The sequence below is a fragment of the Pristis pectinata genome, chromosome 23 (genome assembly GCF_009764475.1).
Source record: "Pristis pectinata isolate sPriPec2 chromosome 23, sPriPec2.1.pri, whole genome shotgun sequence".
In the NCBI taxonomy this organism is placed as follows: domain Eukaryota; kingdom Metazoa; phylum Chordata; class Chondrichthyes; order Rhinopristiformes; family Pristidae; genus Pristis; species Pristis pectinata.
Window position 1 is genome coordinate 30,863,638 of NC_067427.1, and position 18,936 is coordinate 30,882,573.

The 18,936-nt window shown below is 55.0% G+C and overlaps 1 protein-coding gene across 1 annotated transcript in view; it reads right to left on the minus strand.

Moving 5' to 3' along the window:
- The window catches only part of ajm1 (apical junction component 1 homolog), a 35,473-nt gene extending 19,784 nt beyond the window's left edge, over positions 1 to 15,689 (minus strand). The window contains exon 1 of the mRNA XM_052037258.1: positions 15,453 to 15,689. The gene's annotated coding sequence lies outside the window, so the exon portion shown is untranslated. The remainder of the gene's footprint in view (positions 1 to 15,452) is intronic.
- Between the last annotated feature and the right edge of the window lie 3,247 nt (positions 15,690 to 18,936).

An 18,936-nucleotide genomic window follows, 5' to 3' on the forward strand; every position in this document is an offset into this window, starting at 1 on the left:
CACTGCCCCAGAGCCTGGAGAGCCCGGTTCTCTATCCGTGCCCGACTGCTCTGGCACCCCTATCCTCTGTGCCACAGCTGATCAAGGACAGTGTCGTCACCACCTCACCCACCATCAGAGAGCTGCAGACAGGCCCTCTGGGATCCCTCTGTTCCCCGATCCCTGCCATTTCTCACACCCCCCCTTCTCTTACTCCAGATCTCCAGATGCGCACACTTCTCCACGGAGATCGCCGTACAACGTTTCTGCTTACCTCAGGCCTGTCTCCCACAGCTCATCCTCTCACCCTCTGCCACATCAGCAAACCTCTCCATCAGAGACCTTGCATGTCGTCGCGATACAACGTGGAAAGTGAGGAACCCCACGCAGAGCCCACGGAACCCCGCTGCACACAGACGTCCTGGCTCAACACTCTCACCGACCATTATCCGTTCACACAATGGGACCACATCAGACCCCAGCCCCCCAACAGCATCACTGACAACGTCGGTCTGTGCCCAGACAGGCCGTGATGAGCTCCTGCAATAACGGGATAGTACACACTGACAGCTCCTGCACTGTGAGCTGTGTGTACTCTGAGCTGTCAGTGTGTACTGTGATCTATCAGTGTGTACAGTGAGCTGTGTTCAGTGTGTACTATCAGCTGTCAGTGTGTACTGTCAGCTGTGTTCAGTGTGAGCTGTCAGTGTGAACTGTGAGCTGTGTGTACTGTGAGTAGTCAGTGTATACTCTGAGCTGTCAGTGTGTACTGTAATCTATCAGTGTGTACTGTGAGCTGTGTGTACTGTGAGCTGTCAGTGTGTACTGTGAGTTCTGTGTACTGTGAGCTCTCTGTACTGTGAGCTGTCTGTATGTACTGTGAGCTGTCAGGGTGGACTGTGACCTGTGTGTACTGTGAGCTGTGCGTACTGTGAGCTGTCAGTGTGTACTGTGAGCTGTGCGTACTGTGAGCTGTCAGTGTGTACAGTGAGCTATGCGTACTGTGAGCTGTCAGTGTGTACAGTTAGCTGTGCGTACTGTGAGCTGTCAGTGTGTACAGTGAACTGTGTGTACTGTGAGCTGTCAGTGTGTACAGTGAACTGTGTGTACTGTGAGCTGGCAGTGTGTCCAGTGAGCTGTGCGTACAGTGAGCTGTCAGTGTGTACAGTGAGATGTGTGTACTGTGAGCTGTCAATGTGTACTGTGAGCTGTGCGTACTGTGAGCTGGCAGTGTGTACTGTGAGCTGTGCATACTGTGAGCTGTCAGTGTGTACAGTGAACTGTGTGTACTGTGAGCTGTCAGTGTGTACAGTGAACTGTGTGTACTGTGAGCTGGCAGTGTGTCCAGTGAGCTGTGCGTACAGTGAGCTGTCAGTGTGTACAGTGAGATGTGTGTACTGTGAGCTGTCAGTGTGTACAGTGAGCTGGCAGTATGTACTGTGAGCTGTGCGTACTGTGAGCTGTCAGTGCGTACTGTGAGCTGGCAGTGTGTACTGTGAGCTGTGCATACTGTGAGCTGTCAGTGTGTACAGTGAGCTGTGCGTACTGTGAGCTGTCAGTGTGTACAGTGAGCTGTGTGTACAGTGAGCCATCAGTGTTTACTGAGCTGTCAGTGTGCACTGTGAGCTGTGTGTACTGTCAGCTGTCAGTCTGTACTGTGAGCTGTCTTCAGTGTGAGCTGTCTTCAGTGTGAGCTGTCAGTGTGAACTGTGAGCTGTGTGTACTGTGAGTTGTGTGTACTGTGAGCTCTCAGTGTGTACTCTGAGCTGTAAGTAGGTACTGTGAGCTGTGAGTACTACGAACTGTCAGTACCTACTGTCAGCGGTCATTGTGTACTGTGAGTTGTCTGTACTGTGAGCTGCCTATACTTTGAGCTGTCAGTGTGTCCTGTGAGCTGTGTGTACTCTGAACTGTCAGTGTGAACTGTGTGCTGTGTGTATTGTGAGCTGTCAGTGTGTACCGTGAACTATTAGTGTGTACTGTGAGTTGTGTGTAGTGACCTGTGTGTACTTAGCTGTCAGTGGGTTACTGTGAGCTTTGAGTGTGTACTGTGAGTTGTGCATACTGTGAGCTGTCAGTGTGTCCTGTGAGCCATCAGTGTGTACTGAGAGCTGTGTACTGTGAGATGTGAGGGTGTACTGTGGGTTGTGTGTACTCTGAGCTGGCAATGCATATTGCGAACTGTGTGTACTGTGAGCTCTGTGTACTGTGAGCTGTCAGTGTGTACTGTAAGCTGTGTACACTGTGAGCTGTGTGTACAGCAAGCTGTCACTGTGTATTCTGAGCTGTGCGTACTGTGAGCTGTTTGTACTGAGGTCTCAGTGTGTACTGCTGAGCTGTCAGTTTGTACTGTGAGCTCTGTGTACTGTGATCTGTCATTGTGTACTGCAAGCTGTGTGTACAGTGAGCTGTGTGTACAGTGAGCTGTCAGTGTGTACTGTGAGCTGTGCGTACTGTGAGCTGTCAGTGTGTACAGTGAGCTATGCGTACTGTGAGCTGTCAGTGTGTACAGTTAGCTGTGCGTACTGTGAGCTGTCAGTGTGTACAGTGAACTGTGTGTACTGTGAGCTGTCAGTGTGTACAGTGAACTGTGTGTACTGTGAGCTGTCAGTGTGTACAGTGAACTGTGTGTACTGTGAGCTGGCAGTGTGTCCAGTGAGCTGTGCGTACAGTGAGCTGTCAGTGTGTACAGTGAGATGTGTGTACTGTGAGCTGTCAATGTGTACTGTGAGCTGTGCGTACTGTGAGCTGGCAGTGTGTACTGTGAGCTGTGCATACTGTGAGCTGTCAGTGTGTACAGTGAACTGTGTGTACTGTGAGCTGTCAGTGTGTACAGTGAACTGTGTGTACTGTGAGCTGGCAGTGTGTCCAGTGAGCTGTGCGTACAGTGAGCTGTCAGTGTGTACAGTGAGATGTGTGTACTGTGAGCTGTCAATGTGTACAGTGAGCTGTCAGTATGTACTGTGAGCTGTGCGTACTGTGAGCTGTCAGTGCGTACTGTGAGCTGGCAGTGTGTACTGTGAGCTGTGCATACTGTGAGCTGTCAGTGTGTACAGTGAGCTGTGCATACTGTGAGCTGTCAGTGTGTACAGTGAGCTGTGTGTACAGTGAGCCATCAGTGTTTACTGAGCTGTCAGTGTGCACTGTGAGCTGTGTGTACTGTCAGCTGTCAGTCTGTACTGTGAGCTGTCTTCAGTGTGAGCTGTCTTCAGTGTGAGCTGTCAGTGTGAACTGTGAGCTGTGTGTACTGTGAGTTGTGTGTACTGTGAGCTCTCAGTGTGTACTCTGAGCTGTAAGTAGGTACTGTGAGCTGTGAGTACTACGAACTGTCAGTACCTACTGTCAGCGGTCATTGTGTACTGTGAGTTGTCTGTACTGTGAGCTGCCTATACTTTGAGCTGTCAGTGTGTCCTGTGAGCTGTGTGTACTCTGAACTGTCAGTGTGAACTGTGTGCTGTGTGTATTGTGAGCTGTCAGTGTGTACCGTGAACTATTAGTGTGTACTGTGAGTTGTGTGTAGTGACCTGTGTGTACTTAGCTGTCAGTGGGTTACTGTGAGCTTTGAGTGTGTACTGTGAGTTGTGCATACTGTGAGCTGTCAGTGTGTCCTGTGAGCCATCAGTGTGTACTGAGAGCTGTGTACTGTGAGATGTGAGGGTGTACTGTGGGTTGTGTGTACTCTGAGCTGGCAATGCATATTGCGAACTGTGTGTACTGTGAGCTCTGTGTACTGTGAGCTGTCAGTGTGTACTGTAAGCTGTGTACACTGTGAGCTGTGTGTACAGCAAGCTGTCACTGTGTATTCTGAGCTGTGCGTACTGTGAGCTGTTTGTACTGAGGTCTCAGTGTGTACTGCGAGCTGTCAGTTTGTACTGTGAGCTCTGTGTACTGTGATCTGTCATTGTGTACTGCAAGCTGTGTGTACAGTGAGCTGTGTGTACAGTGAGCTGTCAGTGTGTACTGTGAGCTGTGCGTACTGTGAGCTGTCAGTGTGTACAGTGAGCTATGCGTACTGTGAGCTGTCAGTGTGTACAGTTAGCTGTGCGTACTGTGAGCTGTCAGTGTGTACAGTGAACTGTGTGTACTGTGAGCTGTCAGTGTGTACAGTGAACTGTGTGTACTGTGAGCTGTCAGTGTGTACAGTGAACTGTGTGTACTGTGAGCTGGCAGTGTGTCCAGTGAGCTGTGCGTACAGTGAGCTGTCAGTGTGTACAGTGAGATGTGTGTACTGTGAGCTGTCAATGTGTACTGTGAGCTGTGCGTACTGTGAGCTGGCAGTGTGTACTGTGAGCTGTGCATACTGTGAGCTGTCAGTGTGTACAGTGAACTGTGTGTACTGTGAGCTGTCAGTGTGTACAGTGAACTGTGTGTACTGTGAGCTGGCAGTGTGTCCAGTGAGCTGTGCGTACAGTGAGCTGTCAGTGTGTACAGTGAGATGTGTGTACTGTGAGCTGTCAATGTGTACAGTGAGCTGTCAGTATGTACTGTGAGCTGTGCGTACTGTGAGCTGTCAGTGCGTACTGTGAGCTGGCAGTGTGTACTGTGAGCTGTGCATACTGTGAGCTGTCAGTGTGTACAGTGAGCTGTGCATACTGTGAGCTGTCAGTGTGTACAGTGAGCTGTGTGTACAGTGAGCCATCAGTGTTTACTGAGCTGTCAGTGTGCACTGTGAGCTGTGTGTACTGTCAGCTGTCAGTCTGTACTGTGAGCTGTCTTCAGTGTGAGCTGTCTTCAGTGTGAGCTGTCAGTGTGAACTGTGAGCTGTGTGTACTGTGAGTTGTGTGTACTGTGAGCTCTCAGTGTGTACTCTGAGCTGTAAGTAGGTACTGTGAGCTGTGAGTACTACGAACTGTCAGTACCTACTGTCAGCGGTCATTGTGTACTGTGAGTTGTCTGTACTGTGAGCTGCCTATACTTTGAGCTGTCAGTGTGTCCTGTGAGCTGTGTGTACTCTGAACTGTCAGTGTGAACTGTGTGCTGTGTGTATTGTGAGCTGTCAGTGTGTACCGTGAACTATTAGTGTGTACTGTGAGTTGTGTGTAGTGACCTGTGTGTACTTAGCTGTCAGTGGGTTACTGTGAGCTTTGAGTGTGTACTGTGAGTTGTGCATACTGTGAGCTGTCAGTGTGTCCTGTGAGCCATCAGTGTGTACTGAGAGCTGTGTACTGTGAGATGTGAGGGTGTACTGTGGGTTGTGTGTACTCTGAGCTGGCAATGCATATTGCGAACTGTGTGTACTGTGAGCTCTGTGTACTGTGAGCTGTCAGTGTGTACTGTAAGCTGTGTACACTGTGAGCTGTGTGTACAGCAAGCTGTCACTGTGTATTCTGAGCTGTGCGTACTGTGAGCTGTTTGTACTGAGGTCTCAGTGTGTACTGTGAGCTGTCAGTTTGTACTGTGAGCTCTGTGTACTGTGATCTGTCATTGTGTACTGCAAGCTGTGTGTACAGTGAGCTGTGTGTACAGTGAGCTGTCAGTGTGTACTGTGAGCTGTGCGTACTGTGAGCTGTCAGTGTGTACAGTGAGCTATGCGTACTGTGAGCTGTCAGTGTGTACAGTTAGCTGTGCGTACTGTGAGCTGTCAGTGTGTACAGTGAACTGTGTGTACTGTGAGCTGTCAGTGTGTACAGTGAACTGTGTGTACTGTGAGCTGTCAGTGTGTACAGTGAACTGTGTGTACTGTGAGCTGGCAGTGTGTCCAGTGAGCTGTGCGTACAGTGAGCTGTCAGTGTGTACAGTGAGATGTGTGTACTGTGAGCTGTCAATGTGTACTGTGAGCTGTGCGTACTGTGAGCTGGCAGTGTGTACTGTGAGCTGTGCATACTGTGAGCTGTCAGTGTGTACAGTGAACTGTGTGTACTGTGAGCTGTCAGTGTGTACAGTGAACTGTGTGTACTGTGAGCTGGCAGTGTGTCCAGTGAGCTGTGCGTACAGTGAGCTGTCAGTGTGTACAGTGAGATGTGTGTACTGTGAGCTGTCAATGTGTACAATGAGCTGTCAGTATGTACTGTGAGCTGTGCGTACTGTGAGCTGTCAGTGCGTACTGTGAGCTGGCAGTGTGTACTGTGAGCTGTGCATACTGTGAGCTGTCAGTGTGTACAGTGAGCTGTGCGTACTGTGAGCTGTCAGTGTGTACAGTGAGCTGTGTGTACAGTGAGCCATCAGTGTTTACTGAGCTGTCATTGTGCACTGTGAGCTGTGTGTACTGTCAGCTGTCAGTCTGTACTGTGAGCTGTCTTCAGTGTGAGCTGTCTTCAGTGTGAGCTGTCAGTGTGAACTGTGAGCTGTGTGTACTGTGAGTTGTGTGTACTGTGAGCTCTCAGTGTGTACTCTGAGCTGTAAGTAGGTACTGTGAGCTGTGAGTACTACGAACTGTCAGTACCTACTGTCAGCGGTCATTGTGTACTGTGAGTTGTCTGTACTGTGAGCTGCCTATACTTTGAGCTGTCAGTGTGTCCTGTGAGCTGTGTGTACTCTGAACTGTCAGTGTGAACTGTGTGCTGTGTGTATTGTGAGCTGTCAGTGTGTACCGTGAACTATTAGTGTGTACTGTGAGTTGTGTGTAGTGACCTGTGTGTACTTAGCTGTCAGTGGGTTACTGTGAGCTTTGAGTGTGTACTGTGAGTTGTGCATACTGTGAGCTGTCAGTGTGTCCTGTGAGCCATCAGTGTGTACTGAGAGCTGTGTACTGTGAGATGTGAGGGTGTACTGTGGGTTGTGTGTACTCTGAGCTGGCAATGCATATTGCGAACTGTGTGTACTGTGAGCTCTGTGTACTGTGAGCTGTCAGTGTGTACTGTAAGCTGTGTACACTGTGAGCTGTGTGTACAGCAAGCTGTCACTGTGTATTCTGAGCTGTGCGTACTGTGAGCTGTTTGTACTGAGGTCTCAGTGTGTACTGCGAGCTGTCAGTTTGTACTGTGAGCTCTGTGTACTGTGATCTGTCATTGTGTACTGCAAGCTGTGTGTACAGTGAGCTGTGTGTACAGTGAGCTGTCAGTGTGTACTGTGAGCAGTGTGTACTGTGAGCTGTCAGTGTGTACTGTGAGCTGTGTGTACTGTGAGCTGTCAGTGTCTACTGTGAGCAGTGTGTACAGTGAGCTGTGCGTACTGTGAGCTATCAGTGTGTACAGTGAGTTGTGTGTACTGTGAACTGTCAGTGTGTACTATGGGCTGTGTGTACTGTGAGCTGTCAGTGTGTACTGTGAGCTGTGTGTACTGTGAACTGACAGTGTGTACTATGGGCTGTGTGTACTGTGAGCTGTCAGTGTGTACTGTGAGCTGTCAGTGTGTACTGTGAGTGTGTACCAGTTCTGTGTCCACACACCCACCCACCCGTTGTGCAAACCCTTCCCCCTCATATCTCCAGCTCCCCGTTGTATGCCACAGCTGCCCCGGTGACCCAGTCCGGACCACACTTGCTGCACTCCTTCGTAATGCTGCCAATCACCTTCATTCTACATCCCTGGTCCTTTTCTGATGGGAACAGCTCTCTCCGTCTACACTGTCCGTCCCCTTGTGACCTGCACTTCTTCAGGCAGAAGCAGCCCTCTTCCCAAAAACAGACCAGACTGGGAACACTCAGCATCTCAGGAGAGAGAATTGGCTCACGATTCGATTGGAGGCTTTTGGTTAAGTCCATCACAACTCATCATTTTAGTAGATCTTTTCAGAACCCTCTCTCAATCTTTCCCACCGTCCATGCTCAGAACCAGACACCATTTTCCAGCTGCGTCTGAACCAGTGATTTAACGCTGTTCATTCTTGCTCTGGTACTCTGAGTCTCATTTTTTTGAAACCCAGAATCCCGCAGATCCAAACAAAATGTGTAACATTTGTTGTGGAAGAGCTCCCCAACTTAATCCCACCCTCCAGTTCTGTGCCACTGGCTCTGTGGCACTTCAACTACACTTCCCAGCACTGTCCAACCATGCAAACAATCTCCTTCCACCTTTCCGTCACTGAGTTCCAGAGCCCTGTCGTCCTCTGGGTGGAAAAGAAAATCCCCATCTCCCCTCTCCCCTCTAATCCACACCCCCCTGGTTTCGACCTCTCTGCCAATGGGAATAGCTCCTCCCTATTTACTCTACCCAGGCCCCTCACGACCTCATACACCTCAGTTAAGTCTCCCCTTGGCCTCCTCTCCCACATCCAATCTTCCCACATGGCCATAATTTTCCAATCCTATAAACAACCTGATCAACTTCCTCTGCACCCTCTCCAGTGCAATCACATCTCCCCTGTGATGTGGTGGCCAGAACTGTACACATTATGAGAGACTGAAAGGTGCCGATGTTCAAAGGGACCCGGGTGTCCTTGAACACCAGTTTCTGAAAGCTGAGGTGCGGAATCAGCAGCCAGTTAGAAAGGCAAATGACACGCTGGCCTTTATTGTGAGAGGATTAGAGTACAGGAGTAGAGGTGTCTTTTTGCTCCAATTACATCGGGCCCTGGTGAGACTACATCTGGAATATTGTGCACAGATCTGGCCTAGCTAACTGAGAGAGGATATAATTGTGATGGAGCACAGCAAAAGTTCACCAGGTTGATCCCCGGATGTGGATTTGCCGTTTGGGGAGAGATTGGACAGGCTGACTCCTGCAGTTAAAAGAATGAGAGGAGATCTCATTGAAACATAATAAATGTGTCTGACAGGGTTTGCTACATACAGGGAGGATCTCTCCCCCCAGCTGAGGAGTCTCAAACATAGGGAGTACATAATGAGGAGTCACAGCATCAAAATTAGGGAGCAGCCTTTCAGGATGGAGTCAGGAAAAAAATTTCTTCACCCAGGGATTGGTTTGTCTTTAGAATTCATTACCCAAGAGGAGCCACACAAGTGCCAGGCAATGATGATAGCCAACAAGAAAAAAATCAGTTACCAACCCCTGACATTCACTGGCATCACCATCACTGAATTCTCCACTGTCGATATCCTGGGCATTACCATTGACCAGAAACTGAACTGGAGTAGCCATATACACAGTGTGGCTGCAAGAGCAGGTCAGAGGCTGGGAATCCTGCAGCAATTAACATACCTCCTAACTCCCAAAGCCTGTCCACCATCTTTGAGACTCAAGTTAGGCATGTACTGCAACGCTCTCCACTTGCCTGAGTGAGAGCAGTTTCAACAACACCCACGAAGCTCGACACCATACAGGACGTAACAGCCCACTTGTTAGACACCCCATCCATAACCATTCACTCAATGCACCACCGACACACAGCAGCAGCAGTGTGGACCATCTACAGGATGCACTGCAGCAACTCACTAAGATTCCTCAGACAACACCTTCCAAACCCACCACCTCTACCAGCCAGAAGGACAGAGGCAGTAAAAGCACGGGAACACCACCATCCAGAAGTTGCCCTCCAAGCTGCACACCATCCTGACTTGGAAATATATCACTGTTCCTTCACCGTCACCGGGCCAAACTCCTGGAACTCCCTCCCGAACAGCACTGTGGGTACACCCACACTTCAGGGACTGCTGCAGTTCAAGAAGGCAGCTCACCACCACCTTCTCAAGGGCAACTAGGGATGGGCAACTAAATGCTGGCTCAGCCTGCGAAGCCCACATCAGGGATACGGGATCAGTGCAGGGAAGTGGTGCTGAGGTGAAAGGTTAGCCTTACACAATGGCCTCCTGCTTCTTGCGTTCCTGTCTTTGGTACTCAAGCTGTGGTCCAACTAGTGCAGTACGCTTCACCAACATAACTTGTGAAGGATGACGTGTTCCCTCTAACCACCTTACTGACACGTCTTGTGACCTTGACAGTGCACCTGTTCCTCCAAGGTGGTAAGACAGGCGGGCCGGGGGAGGGAGGGGGTGAGAGAGAGATCCAGGCTGAAAGGGGGTGGCGGAGAGAGGGATAGAGTGTATGAACAAGAGAGGGAGGAAGGGAGGGATGTATAGGCGGGGTGGATGGGAGTTACAGGCACGACTGCAGGGGGGCAGGCAGGGAGGGAGGAGGCAGGGATGTGGCACAGTGTCTCAGCTGGTGCACCCGCTGCCCCACAGCTCCAGTGACCCAGCTTTGGTCCAGACCACGGGTGCTGTCTGTGTGGAGTTTGCACGTTCTCCCCGTGACTGTGTGGGCTCCCCCCCACCCCCCCAACACCGGGTGCCCCGGTTCCCTCCTGCATCTCAAAGACGTGCGGGTTGGTGGGTTAACTGGCCGCTGTAACTTGTCCCCAGTGGGTAGGTGGGTGGTAGAGCCTGGGGGGGGGAGTTGATGGGAAAGTGGGGGGAGTAGATCAGGGAAAATTAGTGAGGGAAATGGGATTGTTCTGTGAGCTGGACAAAGAGAGGGGGAGGGATGTGAGCTGGGGGGAGGGAGGGGCTTGGGACAGGGATGAAGGCATGAGGGAGGTGTGGAGATAGGGTGGGGAAGGCATGGGTCAGAGGGAGGTTGGCAGGGAGAGTGTGTCCAGAGAGAGTACATGTGCACCAGTGTATGCGATGCAGATCAGGGAGAGCTGGGGAGGAAGGGAAGGGGGCGTCTGAGCCAGAGAGAGGGGTGTGTCTGGGCCAGAGGTTTGGGAGGGAGGGAGGGGTGTGTCTGGGCCAGAGGTTTGGGAGGGAGGGAGGGGTGTGTCTGGGCCAGAGGTTTGGGAGGGAGGGAGGGGTGTGTCTGGGCCAGAGGTTTGGGAGGGAGGGAGGGGTGTGTCTGGTCCAGAGGTTTGGGAGGGAGGGAGGGGTGTGTCTGGGCCAGAGGTTTGGGAGGGAGGGAGGGGTGTGTCTGGGCCAGAGGTTTGGGAGGGAGGGAGGGGTGTGTCTGGGCCAGAGGTTTGGGAGGGAGGGAGGGGTGTGTCTGGGCCAGAGGTTTGGGAGGGAGGGAGGGGTGTGTCTGGGCCAGAGGTTTGGGAGGGAGGGAGGGGTGTGTCTGGGCCAGAGGTTTGGGAGGGAGGGAGGGGTGTGTCTGGGCCAGAGGTTTGGGAGGGAGGGATGGAGGGAGGGAGGGGTGTGTTTGGGCCAGAGGTTTGGGAGGGAGGGATGGAGGGAGGGAGGGATGTGTCTGGGCCAGAGGTTTGGGAGGGAGGGAGGGGTGTGTTTGGGCCAGAGGTTTGGGAGGGAGGGATGGAGGGAGGGAGGGAGGGATGGAGGGATGGAGGGAGGGAGGGGTGTGTCTGGGCCAGAGGTTTGGGAGGGAGGGAGGGGTGTGTCTGGGCCAGAGGTTTGGGAGGGAGGGAGGGGTGTGTCTGGGCCAGAGGTTTGGGAGGGAGGGAGGGGTGTGTCTGGGCCAGAGGTTTGGGAGGGAGGGAGGGGTGTGTCTGGGCCAGAGGTTTGGGAGGGAGGGAGGGGTGTGTTTGGGCCAGAGGTTTGGGAGGGAGGGATGGAGGGAGGGAGGGAGGGATGTGTCTGGGCCAGATGGAGTTGGGGAGGCTGGGAGCCACTTGGGCCAGGGGGACATGGGGAGGGAGATATGCCTGTGGGGCTGAGGGAAATCTGGAGGTGGAGGGGGTGTCCTTGGGAGGGGAGAGGAGGAGAGGGGAGGGGAGGAGAGCAGGGCAGAGGGAGGAAGGGTGGATATGGAGGCCAGGCAGAGGTGGGGAGGGAGGGGATATGGGCCAGAGAGAGGGGCTTGTATGTACTGGTAGGAGGGGGGAATGTGCACACAGGCCAGGGTGGGTGGCAGCTCGGCAGAGGGTGTTGGCAGGGGGCTGTGGGGAGGATTGGGAGGGGGTGTGTGTAGAGGGAGGTGTGGGCGAGGGAGGGGTGAGTGCAGGCCTGGAAGAGGTGGGGTGTGTGTGCGCCAGGGGGAGGGGCTTGTGCAGCCCGGAGTGATGATTGACAGAGAAGGAGGGGCTTGCACATGCTAGAAAAAGTGAGGGGCAGAGCAGTGGTGAACGCAGGCCTGGGGGAGGTGGGGACTGGTGAACGCAGGCCTGAGGGAGGTGGGGAGTGGTGAACGCAGGCCTGGGGGAGGTGGGGACTGGTGAACGCAGGCCTGGGGGAGGTGGGGAGTGGTGAACACAGGCCTGGGGGAGGTGGGGACTGGTGAATGCAGGCCTGGGGGAGGTGGGGAGTGGTGAACGCAGGCCTGGGGGAGGAGCCTGCACAGGCTGGGGTGGGAGGGAGGGGCGAGGGGGTTGGAGGGGTGTGGGAGGGGGAGTGGGAGGGGGTGAGGGGGGAGGGGGAGAGGTGAGGGTGGAGGGGGGAGAGGGGAGGGGTTGGGGAGGGAAAGGGGGAGATGGGGGAGATGGGGAGGGGGAGATGGGGGGATGGGAAGGGGGAGGGGAGGGAGAAGGGGGGAGGGGGAGAGTGCAGGAAGGGGAGGGTGAAGGGGAGGGGGAGGGGGAGAGGAGGGAGAGGGGAGGAGGGGGAGAGGGGGGAGGGAAAAGGGGAAGTGAGGGCAGAGGTGGGGAGAGGGGAGATGGGTGTGAGGGGAGGGAGAGTGGGGAGTTGGGAGGGAAGGAGGGTGTCGTCAGGAAAAGGGGGGGATGGGAGGGTGGGGGTAGGGGTGAGGAGGTAAGGACAGTGATGGAGGGAGGGGTGAGTAGGGGAGGAGGGGTTGGAGGGAAGGAGGGGGAGATGAGGAGGGGGGAAAGGGGGCAGGGAGAGGGGGAGGGTTGAGGGAGAGGGTGAGGGTTGAGGGAGAGGGTGAGGGGGAGGGGAGTGGGAAAGGGAGAGGGGGTGGGGAAGGGAGGGAGGAGTGGGGGAGGGAGTGGAGGTGAAGGGAGGGGAAAGGGGAGAGGGAGGGGAGTGGCAGGGGTGGGGGTAGGAGGGGGTCAGGGAAGGGAGGGAGAGTGGAGGGGAAGATGAGGGGGAGGGGGAGGGGAGGTGGAGGAGAGGGGGAGGGAGGGTGGAAGGGATGGGAGGGGAGCTGGGCAGGGGAGGGGCATAGATGGGAGGGGGAGGTGGGGGGAAGTTGGGAGGGAGGAGATGGGAGCATGGGGGTAGGGAGGGTGGAGTAGGTAGGGAGGAGGGACGGGGAGGAGGGAGGTGGAGTGAGGGGACAGGGGGAGATGGGGGAGGCGGAGTGGAGGAGCGGGTAGGTGGGAGGGAGGGAGTGGGGAGTTGGGAGGGAAGGAGGGTGGGGCAGAGAGGGGGAGATGGGGCAGTGGGGATAGTGGGAAGGAGGTAGGGAGGGGGAATGGGGAGGAGGGGGTGGGGAGGGTAAGAGAGGGGGGAGGGGGAGGAAGGTTGGGAGGGGAGATGGAGGGGAGGGGAGAGGGTAGTGGGTGAGGGAGGCAAAATGAAAGGAGAGAGGGAAGGGAGAGAGGGGAAAGGAGGGGGGAGGGAGGGAGGGGGAGATGGAGGGGAGGGTGGAAATAGGGGAGGGGAGATGGGAAGGGGAGAGAGGGGGTTGGGAGTGGGTGGGGGTAGTGAGGGGGAGGGGAGAGAGGGGGAGTGAGGGCAGGGGGAGATGGAAGGGGGAGTGAGGGGGAGTGAGGGGAGGGAGGGAGTGGGGAGATGAGGGGTGAGGGAGGGGGAGTGAGGGGGGAGGGCAGAGGAGGGGCGAGTGAGGGGACAGGGAGGGTCATGATAGGAAGGGGGCATGAGGGGGAGGGAGTGAGGTGAAGGTGGGAATGGGGAGGGGGAGTAGGGGGAGGGCGGGAGCGGAGAGGGAGGGAGAGGGATGGGGAGGGAGGGGGAGGGAGGGAGAGGGAGGGAGAGGGATGGGGAGGGGAGACCGAGCAGGGACGGGTAGAGATGCGGGGGGGAGGTGGGGGGAGGGAGGGGAGGGATGCTGGTGGGAAGGAGGGGAAGGAGTGGGGAGATGGAAGGGCGAGAGATGGGGGAGTTGGGAGGGAGGAGAGGGAGATGGGGAGGGGGAGATGAGGAGGGGGATGGGGAGGGGGTGAGTTTGGAGGGGGAGATGGGTGAGGGATAGGAGGGAGGGAGGGTGAAGTAGGGGGAGATGGGAGGGGAGGGGGTAGGGAGGGGGGAGGTAGGGGGAGATGGGAGGGAGGGGAGGGGGTAGGGAGGGGGGAGATGGGATCGAGTGAGGGGGGTGTTGGGAGGTGAGGGAGGGAGGGGATGGGGAGGGGAAGGAAAGGGAGGGGGAGATGGTGGGGAGATGGGAGGGGTGAGTTGGGAGGGAGATGGGAGGGAGGGAGGGGAGATGTATGGGAGAGAGGGGAGAGATGGATGGGGGGGATGGATGGAGGGGGGATGGAGGGAGGGAGAGATGAGGGGGTGGGAAATGGGGAGAGGAAGGCGGCGAGGGAAGGGGAATGGGAGGAAGTGTGGGAGGGGGAGATGGGGAGGTGGGAGGGGGAGATGGGGAGGTGGGAGGGGGAGATGGGGAGGTGGGAGAGGGAGGGGGAGATGGGGAGGTGGGGGAGGGAGGGGGAGATGGGGAGGGGAGAGGGAGGGGGAGATGGGGAGGGGGAGAGGGAGGGGGAGATAGGGAGGTGGGGGAGGGAGGGGGAGATGGGGAGGGGGAGAGGGGAATGGGGGAAGGGAGCGGGGGTGGTGGAGGGGAAGGATGGAGGGATGAGTGACGTGGGAAGGGAGGCTGGAGGGCGAAGGGGTCGGGGGAAGGGGATGCAGAGAGATGAGGGGAGGAGGAGGGTGGGGTGAGGGGATGGAGGGAGAGAGGTTACATCAGAACATAAGGTAGGGAGTAGGCCAATCGGCCCCTCAAGCCTGTCCGGCTGTTCAACGGGACCGGGGCTCATCTGCCCCAGGCCTGATCTCCTCTGATGGAGGAGGCAGGGAGGAAGGAGGGAGGGAGGAAGGAGGGAGGGAGGGAGGAAGGAGGGAGGGAGGGAGGGAGGGAGGGAGGGTTGGGGGGGGAGCGGAGGAGGTGGGGATGGAGGGGGAGATGGGGAGGGGAGAGGGAGGGGGAGATGGGGAGGGGGAGATGGAGGGGGAGATAGGGAGGTGGGGGAGGGAGGGGGAGATGGGGAGGGGGAGAGGGGAATGGGGGAAGGGAGCGGGGGTGGTGGAGGGGAAGGATGGAGGGATGAGTGACGTGGGAAGGGAGGCTGGAGGGCGAAGGGGTCGGGGGAAGGGGATGCAGAGAGATGAGGGGAGGAGGAGGGTGGGGTGAGGGGATGGAGGGAGAGAGGTTACATCAGAACATAAGGTAGGGAGTAGGCCAATCGGCCCCTCAAGCCTGTCCGGCTGTTCAACGGGACCGGGGCTCATCTGCCCCAGGCCTGATCTCCTCTGATGGAGGAGGCAGGGAGGAAGGAGGGAGGAAGGAGGGAGGGAGGGAGGGAGGGAGGAGGGAGGGAGGGAGGGAGGGAGGAGGGAGGGAGGGAGGGAGGGAGGAGGGAGGGAGGGAGGGAGGGAGGGAGGGAGGGTTGGGGGGGAGCGGAGGAGGTGGGGATGGAGGGGACGGAAGGAGAAGATGATGGAGGGAGGGATGTGGGGAGGAGGGAGGGGGAGGCAGGGATGGACAGGAAGGGGAGGGAGGGGAGGGAGGGGGGGAGGAGGAGGGGAGATGGAGTGAGGCGATCCCCGGTCCCCCCCCGTCCCCCGACCCGCGGATGCCGCACCGAGCCGCCGACCACCTCACCTGCCGATCGCCGTCATTCCCCGCTCGTCTTCGGCCGCTCTCCGTGCTCGCTGCCGCGCTGCCGCCGGCTCCCGATCCGCCGCCCCCGCCCCCGCCCCCGCCTCCGCCTCCGCCTCCGCCACAGCCGCTCCCCACCTCTCGGGCTCGACAGCCGGGCGCGACCACTGCCAGTTCCCGGGGACCAGGCGGCAGCCGAGCCCGCAGCCCGAACCACACCGCCCCTGCCGGCTGCACCGAGCGGTGGAGGGGGAGAGGTAGAGAGAGGGAGGGGGAGAGGTTGGGGAGGGGGCGAGAGGGAAGGGGAGCGGGAGGGGAGGGGGAGGAGGGGGAAGGGGGAGGGGAGAGAGGAAAAAGAGGGGGATGGGAGTGGGGGAGAGAGAGGGAGCAGGAGGTGAGGGGGAAGGGGATGGCGGGGAGGGGGATAGAAGGGGAGGGTGAGAGTGGGAGAGGAGGGGGAGAGAGGGGAGGGGAGAGAGGAAGGAGGGGTTTGGGAGGGGGAGAGGACGGTGAGGGGTAGGGGAGAAGGGGAGAGGAGGGGGTGGGGGGGGGAGAGGGGAAGAGATGGGGAGACGGGGAGAGGAGATAAGGTGTGGGGGAGGGAGGGAAGAGGGAGCAGGAAGTGGGAGGGAGGGGAGGGGGAGAGGAGGGAAGGTGTGGGGGAGGGAGGGAAGAGGGTGTGAGGGAGGGGGCAGGAAGAGGGAGTGAGGGGGGATGGGGAGGGGAGGGATGGAGAGTGGGAAGAAGGGATGGGGAGGGAGGGGGCAGGGTGGGGGAGGATAGAGGGGGTAGGGAGAGGGGAGGGACGGATGAAGGTGGATGGGGAGGGTGATAGGGTAGGTGGAAAGAGAAGAGGGTGAGAGGGAAGAGGAGGGAGGGGGGGAGCGAGGAAGGTTTTGGTGTTGGTTTATTATTGTCACTTGTACCAAGGTCCAGTGAAAAGCTTGTCTTACAAACCGATCGTACAGGTCAATTCATTACACAGTGCAGTTACATTGGGTCAGTACAGAGTGCATTGATGTAGTACAGGTAAAAACAATAACAGTACAGAGTAAAGTGTCACAGCGACAGAGAAAGTGCAGTGCAATAAGGTGCAAGGTCACAACAAGGTAGATCGTGAGGTCAGCGTCCACCAGGAAGAGAGGGGGAATAGGGAGAGGGGAAAATGGAGGAAGAGAGAAGGGGAGGGGAGGAGAGGGGAGGGGAGGGGAGGGGAGGAGAGGGGAGGGGAGGGGAGGGGATGAATCAGGAAAGGATTGCCATGCCTGGATTAACCAGTGAAGATTCTCAGCCCTGTAAATGATGCCCACACGGTCTCCGGCTTGGATTAACATATAAAAACTTGCAGGCGTGGATAAATCCCTGACTGAACTGTGAAAAGCTCCTCCTCTACATTACACTGGAAGAAATTCCTATCATTGAATGAAACTGTTCAAAATATCGCAGGCAGTATTAACCTGTAAAACTTCCCACGACCTGGAAAAAATACCAGGCCTGGATTTAGCTCCAACAAACTCCACACCTGGATTAAACATTAAAAAAACTCCAATCCCTGTATCCACCTGTAAAACAAAAATCCCATGCCTACATTAACACAGTGCCAAGACACACCAGTAAAAATCCTACACCCAGATTAAACTGTAAAAAAAACTGATGCATGGATTAAATGTTAAAGTCTTCCATGCTCAGGAAAAGAGTAACCCATGCATGGATTAACCTGTAAAAAGTCACATGCCTGGATATACTGTACCTTTAAAAAATTTCCAGTGCCCAGACTGAAGAACCACAGAACCAGACTCCGGTTTATTTTCACTGACATATCCCATGCCTGGATTCCTAAGAACCCTGGAAAATAGGAGCAGGAGGCCACCTGGCCCCTCAAGCCTGCCCCACGATGATCCTGGCTGATTGGCCCCAGGTCTCATCTCCCCTTCTGTGCCAGTTCCCCATCGCCCTCAGTTCCCTGGTCTTCCAAAACTTTACCTACTTCCTCTTTAAATAACCCCAATGATCCAGTCTCTACCATCCTCCAGGATACAGAATTCCAGAGGTTCACTGTTCTCTGTGAGAAGTTCCTGTGTACCTCAGTTTTAAATGACCAGCCCCTAATCTTGTAACTGTGTCTACTTGTTCAAGATTCTCCCACCAGTGGAAATATTTTGACATCTATCCTGTCGTGCTCCCTAAGGATCTTATATCTTTCAATAAAATCACCCCCTTTCTTCCAAACTCCAAAATACAGATCTAACTCCTCTCATCATAGGACTGAGCCCAGTGAATCACTTCTGAACTGCTTCCAATGCCAGTATATCCTTTCTTAAATAAGGGACCAATCTCCTTGCCAGTCCTCTGTACAATTGGTACAATCCTGCACTATTTCTAAATCCAACCCTCAAAACCAAACCCCGAAACCAAAATGTCATTTGCCTTCCTAACCACTTGCTAATTCTTTGTGATTTGTTCACAAGAACACCTAGACCCCCCTGTACTTCACCCATCTGCAGTCCCTCCCCATTTAGATTCCAATCTTCCTTTAGATTCCTCTTACCAGAGTGCATGACCTCACACCTCCCCACATTAAACTCCGTTTGTCAAGATTTTTCCCACTCACTATCCCTTCGCAGAATCCAGATATCTTCCGCCTACTTTACTGTCATGGGCAAACTTGGAGACCTCACACTCCGCCCCTTCCTCCAGGTCATTAATATAAATGGTAAATAATTGAGGGCCAAGAACTGCTCCTTGCCACACTCCACCAGTTTCATCCTTCCAGTCTGAAAAAGACCCAGCTATTCCAATCCTGTTTCCATGTGATAACCAGTCTTCAGTCCATGCTGACACACTTCCCCAGTACTATGAGCTTTTATATTGTGCACCAGCCTCTTATGTAGCACCTGTCACATCCTCAAAGAACCCCAGCAAATTTGTCAAGCGTGATTTATCTTTTATAATATCATGCTGACTTGATTTGATTACATGAACCTTCTCTAAATGACGAGCTATATCTACCTTAATAATAGACTCCAGCATCTCACCAACAACAGATGTTAAACTGACAGGCCTATAGTTACCCACATTTTGTCTCCCTCCCTTCTTGAATGATGGAGTCACATTTGCCATTTTCCAATCTTACTGGAACTCAGTGAGTTTTGAGAAAACTCAAAGGCTCCACTAACATAGGAGCCTGTAAAACCCCTAGATGCAGGCCATTGGGACCTGGTGACTTGTCTGTTTTGAGTCCCATTAATTTTTCTAATACCATTTCCCTCATGATAGTTATTGAAACGAGCACATCAGATTCACCAGTAAACTATTCCATACCTGGATGCACCTGTAAAATAATCCAACACCTGAACTCATTGTAAAAAATACCCACACCTGGATTGACCTGCAAAGAATCCCACACCTGGACCAAATTTTAAAAGAATTACATGCTGGGACAAGCCTTTGAAAAAATCAACCTGTAAAAATTCCCCACACCTGGATT